The sequence below is a fragment of the Sinocyclocheilus grahami genome, unplaced genomic scaffold, assembly GCF_001515645.1.
Source record: "Sinocyclocheilus grahami isolate Dianchi unplaced genomic scaffold, SAMN03320097.WGS_v1.1 scaffold346.1, whole genome shotgun sequence".
Lineage (NCBI taxonomy): Eukaryota > Metazoa > Chordata > Actinopteri > Cypriniformes > Cyprinidae > Sinocyclocheilus > Sinocyclocheilus grahami.
The window spans coordinates 673,160-687,178 of NW_015505525.1; the positions used below are offsets into that span (position 1 = coordinate 673,160).

Below are 14,019 nucleotides of genomic sequence, written 5' to 3' on the forward strand. Positions count from 1 at the left end.
AACCCTTTAATATTATATCTGCAAGTACAGTTTTTTTTAAATGTGCTTTTAAGATTTTAAATCCACTACAAGTGCAACTCTTTTTCACAATGCTTATTAATATGAAAAGCAGAGTGTTACTGGAAATTGCCGCTTTTTAAATGTAACCGTAAACAGAAAACAGTTACCCTTGTTTTATTATGGTTACATAACACACTTAGTAATCCATTACTCCCTAGGTGTTGTTATGCACAATGAAGTGCAATATGGAAAGTATACAAAAATGTAAATGAGATAACCATAAACAAAGAATAACAACAACAAATACTATGGCATATACAATACAACATAGTATATATAATAGAAAAAAGTCCAAATAAATGTGCTATTAATCTATAATGATATCTGTAATTGGAATCTTGCTTAAATAGTTAAATCATTAGCAGCTAAGAAATAGTCTGGTGTTATAAGGGAACCTCTAGTAACAGCTCAGAGCTATCATCTTTAATGGCACTCATAATGTTTTGGGTCTCTTCTCCTGGTCTGCTGTTCATAGTGTCTAGACTTCGTAAACCCACTCCAGTGATTTCACAGCAGATGTTTACTATGGTTTGGAGGCTGTTCCTGTTCTTCATTGTGTGAGATGTGAAGCAGTAGACAATGGAGGAGCACAGATTACTCCCAGTATAAGAGCTGCAGAGAGGTTTGATGGCTTAATGGAGCATGCAGCATACGTGTGCACTAGGGTTGTAACGATGTACATGTAGGGTATGACGGTTTATCACGGATTGAACGTACACGGTTATCATACCGTAAACATTTTCATATCTACAGTTTAAAAAAAATGTATGAAAAAAATCTCACCTGCGCATATGCAACTTATTTCCGCTCGACTGCTTCACTGCATTCACTTGGCTGCTTACACGCGCACATGCAGCGGAGAAAATGACAGAGACAGAGATAATATCTAATCTCCATCCCCGCCGAAGAAAAAGTTAAACTCTGCAGTATGGGAATACTTCGGATATTTAAAAAAACGAACACGGGGTTGTCCTTGAGGACGGATCCAATAAAAAAAAAATGTGGACGCAAAGTGGCTGCAAAAGCAGGCAATAGCCTACATCCAACATCTTAGCTCATATTCGCGGACACCATCCCTCCGTGCAGATGAAGGTCTGTCGCCAGGGCCGGATTTACGCATAGGCATTCTAGGTACGTGCCTATGCTTGCTTGTCCAGGGGGGGCCCAAACACAATGAAGAAATATAATATTTTTGTTATACTATGGGATATCTACAACAGTAAAAGAACCAAAACCCCAGAAGACATTGAGCAAATAAATATAACGAACAATAGGGTAAAAATGACAAACTATTTCCATGTCTTCAAACTTTTTTATGTATGGAAATCACACTTTCTTTCTCCGGTTCTCTCACAGACGCACACACAGTACAGACACGCACTCACACACACACACACACACACACACACACACACGCGCGCGGAGACGCGGCCAGAAACTTGTTGTCAGAGCTGCGGCTGCCCTGGGAATTTATCAATAAAATAGTTTTTGCAGCTGAAAAGCTACATGACATTTCTCAGTAGTGAGGTTCTTGAAGCAGTTCAACTTAAAGATTCAAATGAAAGATTAGTAGACGCTGCTGCTGAACACTGCTGAGAGATGCACAGACGCAACCCGCAAGTATTCACACGCACTTAATCTCTCCCTCTCTTCTCTTTCGCTCTCTTTCTCTAATAAAAGCGTTAGACTGCATTAATAACTGTGTTAGCCTGCATATAAATTAGAGATGCACCGATTGCAATTTTCTTTGCCATTTCTGATTTTTTTTGTTAGTGTCAACCCGCAAGTATTCACACGCACTTAATCTCTCCCTCTCTTCTCTTTCGCTCTCTTTCTCTAATAAAAGCGTTAGCCTGCATATAAATTAGAGATGCACCGATTGCAATTTTCTTTGCCATTTCTGATTTTTTTTGTTAGTGTGATCTGCCAATACCGATTTTTTCCCATTCCGATTTTCTTTCTAAGAACTATAATTGACAGCATATACAAACAAAAATCTACTTTTCTTCAACGCAAAGTTTTATTTTCATAAAAAAAACAAGTAAAAAGTCAGTAATAAAATAAGAACACAAAAAAATTGCAAACAACAGCACAAAATAAATGCAGTAGAATAAAGAGAGCTATGAAACTAAGTTTTTCACGTTAAGTAAGTTTTTATTCAGGTAAGAAATTCTACAGAAATTAAAGTAATCACATGTAAAATAACACATCCAGTGGTATTTTACATTTGATTACTTTCATTTCTGTAGTCTTCATTTTAAAAATTAAATACAGATTATTGCTTACAATTAAAGTTATAAAACGTATTCAGTCAAGAGCTTGAAAGTGAAATTTTTTTTTTTGTCTTTTGGTCTTTGATTAACATGACGGACAGCAGTAGGAATATTGGACTGCGGTCTCTTTAAGAGTTTATCCATGGACCCAATATAGGGCCTGTTTACACCTGGTCATTTCATGCGTTTTCGCTGATCGGATCTCTATCTGATTTGTTAAAACGTTTCAACGTTTACACTTGGCCACATAAATATGTCGTCGCAAAACGGATATAAATCCAATCTTCAATTCCCGTGCTATATTTTCGTCAACGAAATCAAAAGATAAGCGCTGCATTTTATTAATTATCAGCTCATTTCAAGATCAAAGACCGCAATAGGAGAGCGCACGGCATCAGCACTGGAAAGATAAGTTTGACCCACAACTTTTAATGAAGATGGTTGTGTGTTGACCATCTGCGTCTTACTTTCAGTTTCATTCGCGGCAGTTTGCGCGTCGGCTTGCTGAAGAGATACTCAGCTACTTGTCCGCGGCGATGCGTGTTGCATTAGCGCAGTCTAGCTAATGTCATATAGCCCATAACACGCTCACACGTTTATTATTTTATCATTTTGGGAGGAGTAAAATGTACATATGTGGTTTCAACAACCAGATGCATTTACACTTGTCGAGTTTTGTCTGGAATGCGGCCCAGACCACCTCCTGAGGTGGTTTGAGCGATCGGATTTATATCCGTCTCGAATGCGTTTCGGAGGGCATTTACACCTGGTCTTTTCACGATCGGATAGCTATACGATAAATAAAAAACGCATGAAGTGACCAGGTGTAAACAGGCCCATGTTACACAACATGCGTTCTCTTTCTCAACTATTTAACGTTCCAAAACTGACTGCGTTTAACTGGATACTCGCATTTTGACATAATTTTGTATGTATTTGAACGTTTTAGCGCAGTTAGACACTAATTTTGGTATTTGTGGCTCACAAGCTGTTTGAGACTGAGCGCGGCTTGTGCGATCCACTAATATAGATCAGTTCTGGTGTAAGCGCTTTTGGTGTAAGCAGGAAACCTGCGGGAATGACTAAAATAATGCGCAATTCAAGCATTTAACCGGCGCGAATGAGACGTGTGTGAGAGAGAAGGGGTCATCGGAGAGAAGAGAGCGAGAATGCGCGGCTGATGTTATTGCCTGTGCCGCTGGGAACAAAACGGATCGGCTCGAAATCGGAAAGAAGTGAGACTGATCGGCCGATCATGAGAAAAATCGGCCGATTCCGATCGGTGCATCTCTAATATAAATGGCTCAAGCCTCTGTTATTAGCTCTAAAATTACGTTTTGGAATTTGCAACGGAAGGTTTGGGATGAGGTGCGTAAAAAATTTGTTAGTTCAACACACATGAGATTTCAGAACGAAAACATGTAAAATGTCTTGAAACAAATCATCTAAACAATTGATGTGTGATTGTGACTCCAGGCCGTTAAAATTATTAGAGAAATAATGCACTCCGAAGTGGTTATGTGGCCACGTCGCTGCGCCTATTAATGGTATGGTCTTTCTCAGTTCTCAAACAAATTAAGAACTAAATTCGATTTTTGACTGAACGCAAGAGCTTATTGTGATAGAAAACACCGATTAAAAAATATTTTTGTTTGCTTGGGTGGTAATAGGCCTATTATATTAATAGGGAAGGGGGCCCAAAAATCAGTTTTGCCTATGTCACGAAAAGAGGTAAATCCGGCCCTGTGTGTCGCATTAATAACAAGTTATAAGTTAAGGCCGTATGATTTCCGTGATGCAGAGGGAATCCCGGTGCAGTCGTGAACATGGAATTTACAGTATAACGAGGATGTCACGTTAAACGCGCAATCTGATGGATGGATAAATCAAGTAGATATGATATGTGTCTGTGAATATTTATGCGCAAAGAGACAGCTATATAAATTTTCTGCATGTCTCTGAGTGGCGCTGCTTTATCTACTGCATACTGAAGTACGCATGACGCTAATGGTGTTTTCAGCGTCTACATAAACATGACCATCAGCAGAACTGCTCTGAGAGAAAACGTAAATAAACATTTCCTAGTTTTATTTGAGAAAAACCATTGTCAAATACACTCTGAAGCTCAAAGGTCCACTACAACCCATCAAAATAAATGTTTGATTTAATTTGAAATTATGACAGAAATATATTAGCATTTATATACTTCAAAGTTATAATAAACTGTTCTGGAACAGGGTTGTAAATACAACTTAACCACTGATTTCTAGTCGTGTCCTCTTTTGGAAGGGCAAACAAAGTAGTTTCGCTTTCACAAAGAAACACACGGCGGGCTAGAGTGAGCGGAGGCCGACTTGAGTGAGCGGCGGCGGGCGGGCTTGAGGCAACCACATGTGACGACCCCGGGCTGGACTCTGCTTTGTCCGCGGGGAAAGCCGATCTGGCGATCCACAGCGCGAAGTTGATGTATTTACTCAGCGACCAGCACGGATCAGCTCGAGGCATGACGAAGCGGATATCGTCCTCTTTTGGAAGGCCAAACAAAATAGTTTCGCTTTCACAACTAAACACACAGCGCCTTCATGACATGGAGGTGGTGGCAACAACAATTCTACAGTGAGAATAAAAGTTACACCTTCTTTCTTTCGGCGTTATGCAAATCTTCCCACATCGTGACGTAGACATGTGGGGCATGTTAGAATGAGCCATTTTAGGTAGGTGTGGCTGACTCTTAACTTTTATAATGAATATCTCTTTGGATTTGAGACTTTAGTCTTTGCAACTTCACAGATCTTTACAGTGACGGCGCTACACCGGGGCTAGGGGGGGATATAGCCCCGTCAGAATTTTCAATACCCCCGGTTTAGCCCCATTTCTTCATGAAGTAACTATAACGTCATCAATATCATCTATTTTCTTAGCACCCCCACATATTGGTCTAGCCCCCCCTTAGCACCGGTAGAGAAAAAATTCTGGCGCCGTGCCTGGATCTTTATGCAACAAGAGCTTGTAACACTCCAAAGAGAAAGGCAAAATTGAAATCGCATCATATGACCCCTTTAATTAAAATGTTCAAGTGTGATATAGATATAAATAAGGTGCACAGCTTTAATTTTTATTGTTTTTTAAATTTATTTATTTATTTATTTTTTCAGAAGGGAGACTTCAATACTTTCATTAAAATGGTTTCAAGTTTGTTGTAATAAAGGATTTGTTCACTCAAATAACTTCTTCTTTTAAGAGTCATTGTTACTGATAAGAATGATTGTTTAATATATACTCTGATAACTGTGAAACCGTGATATTTTCTGAGATGATTATCATACAGTGAAAATCTCATACCGTCACAACCCTAGCGTACACACACACATTCACCAGAAGAGAATGAGACCCTTACCTAAGCCAGGAATAAAGCAAACATGCAAGACATGTAAACAGTCCAAATGCTGTTAAATGAACTAGCCTATTACATTCAGTAAATGTTTAGTTGAAAGTCAGTATATGGTTTCCTACTTGGCGTTAAGTAATATTGCTTTATTTAAACACAATCAATGTACATGTGTAAAGCATCAGCAACAAGCAAGACAGCAGTTGGCCTGTCCATTCTCTCTGAAAGCCATGTGATAACCATGTGTAATAGAATTGTTTCCATTATGTTGCAAGCATTCATTTTATGAAAGCTTGCAACATAATGGAAACAATTCTATTTCTATCCTGCTCCCTCTGTGTAGGTCTTAGATGAATACAATAATCTGTACATAAAGACATAAAGTGAGACAGAAAAACAAATGCACAAAATCAAGAGCCATCTAGGTGTAGATTGGGTGGCAGCTGTGTTTAGCTGCTGAAATGGAGGCACAAACAGGAGAAAAAGAACAATGACCGTGTTTACACGCAGTGAGGCTGAGAAAGATAAAGTTCTTTGTGAGCGGGAAAGAATGGAAGGGATATTATGAATGACTAACGGAGACGCTGTAATGCATTTCATGTGCTGTTGTTTATCCCTAAATGCATTTGCATGCATGCCATACACGCAAACACACACTCAGAGGAAGGAGAGAAAGAAATGGCAATCATCAAAACGTGTAACTGCAAGAGGACCCGACTGTTGCCATATCATATCCATATCTGTGTGTGTGTCACCATATGGTGCTATCAATCTTCGATGGACCTTTGATGGAAACTGACATATTAACTGTCTTAGTTAATTAAGCATGAAGACAAGAGCAGACCAATTATTGAATTTGACCGGTAACAAATAGCCCAGTATAAACAGGCACAATGCCAAACTATATATATGCATTTCATTATTATTTCTTTGTTTATGGCATATCTTGTTGTGGTCCATTTTGTGTTGTATTGTTGAAGCGATGTGTTTAATGTTCTGTCTAATGTTTATTTGTTTTCTCCACAATGCTTCCTCTACAATCAGGAGGTGGAGGTTTGTATGATTGTGCATTTGTTTTTCCATTGAAACAGAGTATTTCTAATCTGCCTGTTTGTTTGACAGGAAATTCTTCCAAGTTTACATTGTGTCCTTAATACTGCTGTAGTTACATGATAATATTATAATGCAGTCTGCATTGAGTGTAATTGCTTGTAAGCGTAACTACGAGAAAGCAGTGTAAGCAATACATAGTTCAAACCGCAAAACGGATTACTTTATGTACTGTACCATACAGAAGCTCAGAAAAATTAAACAAAGACTGCTGATCAACTCTTCTGTTTATCAACTTTTGTTTTCTGCTTTAGGAACCAGGAACATGGAGCCCAGGAAAACCATTCGATCAAGGTAGGGCTGTCAGCCAAGGACAGGAATGTCATTCCATTTTTCATGTGTTCAGAGTTGAAAATCAAAGAAAGTTGAAGTGTCGTTTTTTTATTAAAATTCTTTCTCCTGACCAGCCAGACTCAGCAACAACTGCTTAACCAATGGCGGTAGTTTGTGGCGGGACTATTTGTTTGTTTAACCAATTGAGGATCAGTGGAGTGTTCATTAGTAATTATTTTCAATAATATAATGGTTTAGAGTCAATTATACATTAATGTACAGAATATATATTTAATTTTTTTCAAGTTTTTGTTCTTAAAACGCGCTTGTGTGCACAACTTAATTTTTAACATCACTGATTACGCAGCCCAAGATGCCATTGCTAGTTTGAAAGCCTAAAGCAAACTCTTGGCTGTTTCTGAGCAGTTATTGGAGTAATAAGGTTCTCTCTGTGTCTGTCTGTGTGTGTGTGTGTGTGTGTGTGTGTGTGTGTGTGTGTGTGTGTGTGTGTGTGTGTGGAGAAATATTTGTTATGACCTGCATATGCCCACCCAGCAGGCACACAACGTGGTAAAATTTTGGTTGCGACGTCGGGTGACAAAAAATTTAATGTTAATTCAGTGTGTAATGTCAATGTTAATTTGATGTCCAATACCAACATCAGCTGACGTTGATGTTTGTTGTTTTTAGGTTGTGCAACCAAAATCCAAATTTAAGTCAACGTCAAACTAGCATCAAATACTGACGTCAACCTGATTTTCATTCTCAACCAAAATGCAACGTCTGTCTGACGTCATTACCAATGTCAACCTGACGCTTTATTGACATCCTCTGCCAGCTGAGCACAGTCATACTGAGAAAAATTATTTTTAGAATTCCTTTAGAAGTAAACATCAGTGTTGGGGGTAATGCATTACATGTAATGTGAGTTACGTAATCAGATTACCTTTTTAAAGTAACTAGTAAAGTAACGCATTACTTTTTTAATTTCGAAGGAAATATCTGAGTTACTTTTTCAAATAAGGCCTGTTAAAAAGTAACTCAAAAGTAACGCAACACATTATTTTAGGGATGCTCGATATTATCTGACTGATATCGGAATCGGACGGTAATGGCTTTAAATGTAAATATCGACATCGGCCCCGATATGAAAAATTATGCCGATATGTCTTGCCAAAAGAAGAAAACTCACATGTGCTCAGGGTGTGCTAGCGATTATATCAGGTCAGCAGTGTGGCTCATTCTTGAAGCAAAGTTTTGCCTGAATGGTGATTAGATTCACTGTTTTGGATCTCTGCATTTAATCTGTGAAAGCATGTACAGAATGACGCGTTTGGTGTGTTATAGAGTAAACAGTAATAGCAGCAGCGCAGATGCAGCAGCGGCAGCCTCCCCCAGGTCCTAATGCCCATTCGGTAATGAGTTTTAATCTGTAGGGAGCGCTGTTGGCCTACTTCTAATTAAATTAAAAATAGCCTACACAAATAACATTTAGACAGTGTTTCTGATTAAATAAAGCAGTAATTGATGTCATAAATTATGTTTTGATTTAAAGGTCAGAAGTTATAGCTTACATGAAAAAAAAATCACAAACATGACACTTGTAAATTAAATAATTTTATATATACTGATTTATTAATGTGTAATATGTTTTATATTTTAAACAAAACATAAGCTCTAAAAGATTTTCAGAATTTTTAAAAACTCTTTTACTTTAGACCATCTACAAATGTTAAATCTTAAAATAAAATGTTATGGTTAACACTGCATCTTTCTGGGGGGGGATGCAGCGATTAATATATAGTTTATTTATAGTTATTTTCAAAGCTTCAATGTACTGTCAAAAAAAACCTTCATTATTTTTTATTTAATTCTTACAAATAAGTTCTTGTTAAAAACTAACCAAAATTAAAAATATTTTGCTTATAATTTCTGCACAGGAGAGATTTGGTGTTGTTTCCAAACAAAAGGAAATATATCGGTATCGGTCAAAATAATGTGAAAAATATCTGCATATCGGATATCGGCTAAAATCCAATATCGTGCATCCCTACATTACTTTCCATAAAAAGTAACTAAGTAACGTAATTAGTTACTTTTTTAGAGAGTAACACAATATTGTAATGTATTACTTTTAAAAGTAACTTTCCCCAACACTGGTAAACATACATAAAATCCTTAATACATGATACATTTACTATACTTGAGAAGGAACACAGCATAAGACTTGTTTTAATTGATTGTGTTGTCATATAGTGCACGTCTTACTGTTTTATTGTTTATAACTTTTTTGTTTAAAAAAATGTCAAAGATACTTTCTCTGAAAACTAGTCATAACATCTTATGAAGCACTGCTTCACCAGTTAATTTATTTAAAGGGGACCTATTATGCAAAATTAACTTTTACATGGTGTTTGAACATAAATGTGTGTTGTACACAACCAACCTATAATGATAAAAATCCACCCAATTCTTCTTTTTAAAAATCCCCTTAAATCATAAGCAGTGTCGCAGAACAAGCCGTTTGCAGAATCTGTACAATGTAACGTCACTTTGTACAGGCCCCACCCACAACTGTTGACGGACACTGACGTATTAGCATAGATCCCACCCTATGCAATCCGCCAAGTTTATTTTAAAGCTACAGAAGTTATTCAGTCGAGCAGTGAGTGATTTTCTGTTTTTATTTGGTTGTTTGGGGCATTACCAGTATAGACAGAAGTATAGGTACTGTATATTACGCTGCTGTCACTTAATACACAGATCTGTTCACAGACATACAGTAGGTGACTGTATTTATGCTAATTACGTGTGTTTTTGACATATCCTTGTGTGTATTTTACAGTTTAAGTGCAATAGGACATGAAAGCACTTGAAAGCACATACCGTGTGCAGCAGCTTTCTTTGCGCGTGCTTCGGATGTGTCTGCTCAGAAAACAGTATATCAGAAGTTTAAATTTATATGGCTTTTTCAGTGCAGTAGACATGATGATCATAACTAAGTAGATGTTTTGTTTTGGCAGAGTATCTGAGGCATGAGCTGTATTCTGGAAAAGGGGGCAGGGAACATCAGCTCATTTGCATTTAAAGATACATGCATGAAAACCTGCATGGAACTCCCAATTCAAATTCCATTTGTGAAATTTCACAAAGCAATGGTGACCGCACCAATATAACTAAATCATAGTCATGCAGTTATAGAAATTTAATCAACATCCTGAAATGTCAGTCAAACAATCACAACAAAGGATTGTGGTACTGTATACTAGGGCTGTGCGATTAATCGAAATCGAATCGAAATCGCGATTTGAGATGTTGCGATTTCCTAATCGCAAAGCCTGTAATGTGGACGCGATATTACTCTGTTCCAGAGCATATGCATGACTGCCAGCCTTGAGTTGCAGTCTTACTTGCCCTGGGCAAGAGTGAGCCCACCTCCGTTCTCCCCAATCAGCACTGCTCTAGCCAACTGCGTAAACACCCACCATTAAAAAAAAAGGGGGACGGGAGAGAGACAGAGTGGGATTATGGCGTCTACTGGGTCAGATCGATAGTTAGGCAAATTAAAACTAAAGAAAACCGTATGCAACTTAAGCTTCGAAATGACAGACAACGAACAAAAAATGTAATTTGCAAGAGCTGCGTCACAGCGCATATCAAAAGCTCCCTTATCGTTTCTGTTTTCAGTACTGGCGAATAAAAAATACATTCTTAGATGTTTTTGTTAGTACGTGAACGTTATCTTACACATTTTATCTCCCCAACAGATTAATTTGAAATAAGTTTATAATGCATGTTGGCTATTCCCAATTCAGAAGAGTGCACACACAGCCTGTGTCTGTGAATGCTTCTCATACTCGCTCCTCTCTGCCCCACGCGGTGCGAATCCCGCGTCACGGACGAGCCGTTCATGCTTGCCGCACTCACGCAGCCTGTCTCGTAATGCTCGTTTATACTCGCACCCGGCTCCGCACCGCAAGTCTTCACCAAATCGCACAGCCCTACAGTATACTTCACGTACAGGATTTGTGCTTATAGGCAGTAAGAACATAATAAGCCAACATTAGCAACTTTCCCTAGGATTAGATGGGGAAAGGAACTTGCAATTCTATTTGTAACACAAGTGGCAGAAGATTTGCCTTACTGATAAAAATGTTTTTATATTATAGCCTATTCATTTTATTGAGGTCATTGGAAATGGAAAGATCTGAATCTCTGCTCCTTTGAGCCATAGCATCTTGTCGGTTATCAGTGTTGAGTGGATGTTAATCAGGCATATATGAGAACTCAGCTGTTGTGCTAATTCAAAGTCACATGCTGTGGCCTAATACCCGTATCATCACGCTACATCCGTCGGAGAAAATGAGAAAACTGCTTTTTAAGACTCTCTATCACATCAAGCTCTCAGTGTGCAGTAAATCTTACGAGATTATGCATATTCGAAAGTCATTAGAAGCCCGATGAATATTCATCACGAGTTTGATATTTATGCAAATCACTATTGATAGAGCATTGAGCGAGTCAAAAACAGCAAGTAGAACCGTTTAAAATGGATTCTGATCACACTTAAAGATGATGATGTACAAATCAATCACAAATTTTGTCACACACACACACACATGCACACACGGACAATGGACTCAGAGGGTGCTGAGGAGATTGGGATTGGATAAGCCCTAAAGCCTGTGCAGGATTTGACTAAGGCTCTTACCATGTGAGGTCAGAGAGCATTCAAAGTGTGGCTGTGTGTGTGTGTTTGTACTTTGACAAGGGGAAGGTAAAGGATGAGTATGTTATATTGTCTTTCTTCCTCTGTGCATGTGCGTGAGCCTCTTAGGACTATAAAAGCACTTAATGGCATTAGGACTCTGTTATTCTTTCTTTCTCTCTCTTCTTCTCTATTCTTCCTTCTCACTTACTTTTCGTCACAGAGCATTAGCTACTGCCCCATTTCAGGCTATAACAGAAATAGAATCCTTATTTATGCACACACAATCAGACAGATCATAGCATATATATAACTGCAGCTGTATATGTGTCTCATGTATTTTTGTTGAAACATGCACCTGAGAAACATAATTCTTGGAATTAAGAGTTTCTTAGTAAAGGAGTTTAATGAGAAAACTGCTTTTTAAGACTCTCTATCACATCAAGCTCTCAGTGTGCAGTAAATCTTACGAGATTATGCATATTCGAAAGTCATTAGAAGCCCGATGAATATTCATCACGAGTTTGATATTTATGCAAATCACTATTGATAGAGCATTGAGCGAGTCAAAAACAGCAAGTAGAACCGTTTAAAATGGATTCTGATCACACTTAAAGATGATGATGTACAAATCAATCACAAATTTTGTCACACACACACACACATGCACACACGGACAATGGACTCAGAGGGTGCTGAGGAGATTGGGATTGGATAAGCCCTAAAGCCTGTGCAGGATTTGACTAAGGCTCTTACCATGTGAGGTCAGAGAGCATTCAAAGTGTGGCTGTGTGTGTGTGTTTGTACTTTGACAAGGGGAAGGTAAAGGATGAGTATGTTATATTGTCTTTCTTCCTCTGTGCATGTGCGTGAGCCTCTTAGGACTATAAAAGCACTTAATGGCATTAGGACTCTGTTATTCTTTCTTTCTCTCTCTTCTTCTCTATTCTTCCTTCTCACTTACTTTTCGTCACAGAGCATTAGCTACTGCCCCATTTCAGGCTATAACAGAAATAGAATCCTTATTTATGCACACACAATCAGACAGATCATAGCATATATATAACTGCAGCTGTATATGTGTCTCATGTATTTTTGTTGAAACATGCACCTGAGAAACATAATTCTTGGAATTAAGAGTTTCTTAGTAAAGGAGTTTACATTTGCTATTCAGTTGGTGAATTCACTAAACCGTTCATCTTCAAAACACAAATTAAGCCATTTTCATGGCCCTTCATTGAAAGTCCATGCCAAAAAAACATTTTGACACTTCAAAAAGTGTATAAAGACATTGTAAAAGTAATCCGTATGAACTGACCGGTTTAACATTGATCAGTGAACACACTTACTGCAAAGCACATCAGATATGGTAAACAGAAGCCCAACCATACTTGCTTTACACAAGAGCAAAACCTTATTAGTTTTTTGTGGAAGCTGAAATGTGTTTTCATCACACGTGAGTACAAAACTCATTAGTTCTTGGGTCATAAGCAAGTTTGCACTTCTGTTTACCATATTTGATGTTTTTTATACAGTATATGTATTGATCAGTGTTTATATGTGAATACAAATTTAAAGGGGTCATATGATGCTATTTTAAAGATCATTATTTTGTGTATTTGGTGTAACAGAAGAATATGTTGACATGCTTTAATGTTAAAAAAAAACATTATTTTTCAAATACTGTACATTATAGTAGTTCCTCTATGCCCCGCCTCTCTCAAATGCCTCGTTTTCTACAAAGCGCCTCCTTCCCACAAGCACAGTCTGCTCTGATTGGCCAGCTGACCCAGGGCATTGTGATTGGCCGAACACCACAAGCACGCTTTGGAAATGTAACGCCCCTTTCCATAATCGCAAGCTTCAGCTATCAACATAAATATAAAGACAGTAAATAATGTCCTTAGTTTTACCATCAGTTCAAGCCCGAAAGGGGAACAGAGTCGCGTGACAGACACAGTGATGATGCTCGTATGTATTTGTAGTACACAAGCCGTGACTAAAAAAGCTGACTCCACTGTGATGTGACCCTGCCTCTCTCTCATACACACACACACACAACGCGATACTCTACACGGCGCAAAACTCCGCATTTGTACAGTCAATAGCAAATAATTAAACTATTAAGAAAACATACTTACAGTAGCTGATTCAGAATAAGCCCAGATTGTCATAAAGTCGGAATTGACCCTTTTTTTTTTTTTTAA

At 38.1% G+C, this 14,019-nt stretch overlaps 1 pseudogene; it reads left to right on the plus strand.

Moving 5' to 3' along the window:
• The window catches only part of LOC107548294 (testican-3-like), a 46,087-nt pseudogene that overhangs the window by 17,446 nt on the left and 14,622 nt on the right, over window positions 1–14,019 (plus strand).